The sequence below is a fragment of the Limulus polyphemus genome, unplaced genomic scaffold, assembly GCF_000517525.1.
Source record: "Limulus polyphemus unplaced genomic scaffold, Limulus_polyphemus-2.1.2 Scaffold1825, whole genome shotgun sequence".
Lineage (NCBI taxonomy): Eukaryota > Metazoa > Arthropoda > Merostomata > Xiphosura > Limulidae > Limulus > Limulus polyphemus.
The window spans coordinates 115,054-118,651 of record NW_013667435.1 but is presented as its reverse complement, the minus strand read 5'-3'; the positions used below and the strand labels follow the sequence as shown (position 1 = coordinate 118,651).

Genomic DNA, 3,598 nt, shown 5'->3' with positions numbered 1-3,598 from the left:
CCGATCGTTCTAGAATCTCTTGACGTGTTACTAGCGTCACTGACTTCCGCTGTCGTAACAGTGTTTCCAACTTGAATGGAACTTTATGCGACTAATAGCTAGGTAAGCGATCCAAAAATACGGGTTTAATCACTGTTAACTTAGAATTGTTGTCCAGATAAAAAAGAGGGTAATGGTCAGCAACATCTATCACTCATGAGGCTAATCTTAACCGAATAATGAGATCGATTTTTACAGCTATAACACTCCACAGTTGAGAGTGCGGGTCATGTTCATCATGATGGTTCGATCCTTGACTTTTTCAATCTGTAGGCCACTATGCTCCTGAATAGATCACGCCTGCCCCTTAAAGCTGTAAATGGGCTACTTTGGCTCTAGATTAAATCTTTTACCTGGTTACAATCATAAAATGATTTTTTAATAAATGCCAAATTCAAATTTTTGTCTAACAATTAAAAAAATAATTTAGTCATAAAGACGAAATTAATTGCATAACGTCGTGATTTTCAGGTTCGATGTTGTCGTTCGCGGATTTCATTGTTCCAGATTTTACTTACGGCCCTGTTTGACAGAACTGTTGGTTGTGTGGTACGTGTATGTTGATATCCTTTTAGATATGTATGGTATGTGGACGACGGTTAAGCCTATCACAAGCGAGCGTAATCAGTTAGGGCTGTAAATGTAATGTTTATATTCAATGTTTTGAACATAATTTTGTGTATGTGACATTTTCTTGACATTGCATACTTTAATAGTAATTGGTTATTATAAATATCTATTAACTTGGTATTTCTTGTTAACTCGGTTATGAGTTATAAATTAGACAGTGTGCTAATTTAATACTTATGCCATGGTTTTCATACTGTCGAAAGTGAAAGAAATTGCGCAAATATACGGCACACCCAAGTTTCACGGTATAAATTGTAAGTAAACTAGATGTACAATATTAAATTTATTACATTTGAAATCTTTGAAAAGAGTATAATGAGTTATAAATGTACAAGAACCTGAAGTAATGATTTATAATTATATCAGTGGAATTAATTTATTAAACTGTGGATGTGGGGTGGGATAAGTTGCTTTGTATTATACTTATAGTGTATAAGTAAGCTGGAACCTAAAGAAATAAAACAATGAGTTAAATAAAACGTTGAGGCATGCTTATTGGTTTTTGTCATATTTAAAGAAAGGAAATTCTTGATAATACCTTCAATATGGTCCTTATGTTTAAAAAAGATGGTCTATTAGTATTAAGTTTAACTTAGCAACATGTGAGAATGTTTTTCAAAGATTACTTTAAAAAGATTTAGATTGGATTGTTCCTAATATACAATACTAACCCTGCTTTTACAGTAATTTCAGTAAGTTTTGTTTTTAATTTTAGAACAGATACAATGTCTCAATAACTGGTGCAATCATTCACAAGCACATTAGTTTTAATAGTACAGAACGTTTTCGTATTTAAATCAACATTCAACAGTCTAACAGTTCTTTACAATTAAAACTTGTATACTTGAGAATGATCGAAACATCGTACTTGTTATAAAAACAAATCTTTCTTACTGTAAAAGCTGTAACTTGTATATAATATAATTAATCAGTAAGTAAACTCAAAACAAAACTTTTAATACTAAACCTGGTTGAAAAAAGTTTTCTTTCCTAACTAATTATTGTAGTTTTTTTTATTAAAAAAAGATTAAAATTTTCAACTTAACTTTAGAAGTAAATGACACACCTAAAATGATACTTTGTCTTTCCAAAACAAAATTATATAAAACAACAAAATTGTATGTTTGTGATTGTTACTGGTGCTATTATTATCACATACCATATTACAAAACTGAAAAAATGATTTATCAAAGGACAAAGCTGTAGGTGAATGTATTTTGCTTTAAACCTATTGCATCTAATAGTAATAGTGATATGGGTCTGTTCATTTTTAATCTTTTCAATCAGACCACCCACTGTAATATTTAAAAAAGTGTTAATATTTTGTGCAAGAGTCCCAACTAAATGCTGTTTTTAGGTAGTAATGCTAAGTTATAGGTTATGAATTATTAGAAAATTATTTAAATTATCAGTTAGTTATGTGTAACTAGAGGTGTGTTCTTTTAATTAAAAATATTGATATTAGATAATAGGAGATTTTCAGTGTTAGATTAATCTATAAACTTAATTTGTGTTAAATATACAGTTATTAGGTTGGTAGATTGGAAGTAGATAATATAGACTAGTAAACTTAAGTATGGTTAGAGGTAGTTTAAGTTATTGAAAAGGTGTTATAGATGCCAGGATTGGGTTACGTTTGAGAATTGTTGGCCTGGATGTGACCCTAAGAAGGCTCAGAAAGACACTGTACACTATACATTCAAAACTTGCTTACTTAAGGATAACTTAAAGCTCGCTTTGGAAAAGATTGTGCTGTGAGAGTAGGAAAAGAGTAGATTAAGAACAGAAATAAAGAAAGCAAGACAAGAAATGGATAGGCTTAGGGTAAAGGTTGCTTTGGGAGAGGCTGAGGACGAGAAGAGTTGCATGGGTTGAAAGGTTGTTTAATAGTAAACAAATTCAAGCTATAGAGAAAGGTTTCCTTAACCTCAGTCTAACAGATTGAACCATTGGTTCCTTGCAGAAAGAGGCTAACATAATGGGAGACTTCCCCATTTTCTTGTGGAGAGCACAAAAATACACTAGGATTAGAATTTTTGTGTAAGGTAATAAAGTCCATGATATTATATTGCATATTGGCAGTTTAACTGCTAATACCAAGGAACACTATCTAATAAAGTCAAGGATATTATAGTGCATATTGGCAGTTTGACTGCTAATACCAAGGAACACTATTTATCTAATAAAGTCCAGGATATATTTTAGTATATATTGACAGTTTAATTGCTAATGCTAAGGAATACTGTTTATCTAATAAAGTCCAGGATATTATATTGCATATTGGCAGTTTAACTGCTAATACTAATAAAGTCCAGGATATTATATTGCATATTGGCAGTTTAACTACTAATACCAAGGACACTATTTATCTAATAAAGTCCAGGATATTATTTTGCATATTGGCAGTTTAACTGCTAATACTAAGGAACACTATTTATCTAATAAAGTCCAGGATATTATATTGCATATTAGCAGTTTAACTACTAATACCAAGGAACACTATTTATCTAATAAAGTCCAGGATATTATATTGCATATTGGCAGTTTAACTACTAATACCAAGGAACACTATTTATCTAATAAAGTCCAGTATATTATACTGCATATTGGCAGTTTAACTACTAATACCAAGGACCACTATTTATCTAATAAAGTCCAGGATATTATATTGCATATTGGCAGTTTAACTACTAATACTAACGAACACTATTTATCTAATAAAGTCCAGGATATTATATTGCATATTGGCAGTTTAACTACTAATACCAAGGAACACTATTTATCTAATAAAGTCCAGGATATTATATTGCATATTGGCAGTTTAACTACTAATACCAAGGAACACTATTTATCTAATAAAGTCCAGGATATTATATTGCATATTGGCAGTTTAACTACTAATACCAAGGAACACTATTTATCTAATAAA

The 3,598-nt window shown here is 30.6% G+C and overlaps 1 protein-coding gene across 1 annotated transcript in view; it reads left to right on the top strand.

Moving 5' to 3' along the window:
• The first annotated feature begins 612 nt into the window (after positions 1-612).
• LOC106465064 (phosphatidylinositol 3-kinase regulatory subunit alpha-like) overlaps positions 613-3,598 on the top strand; it is an 83,290-nt gene continuing 80,304 nt past the window's right edge. The window contains exon 1 of the mRNA XM_013925262.2: positions 613-923. The gene's annotated coding sequence lies outside the window, so the exon portion shown is untranslated. The remainder of the gene's footprint in view (positions 924-3,598) is intronic.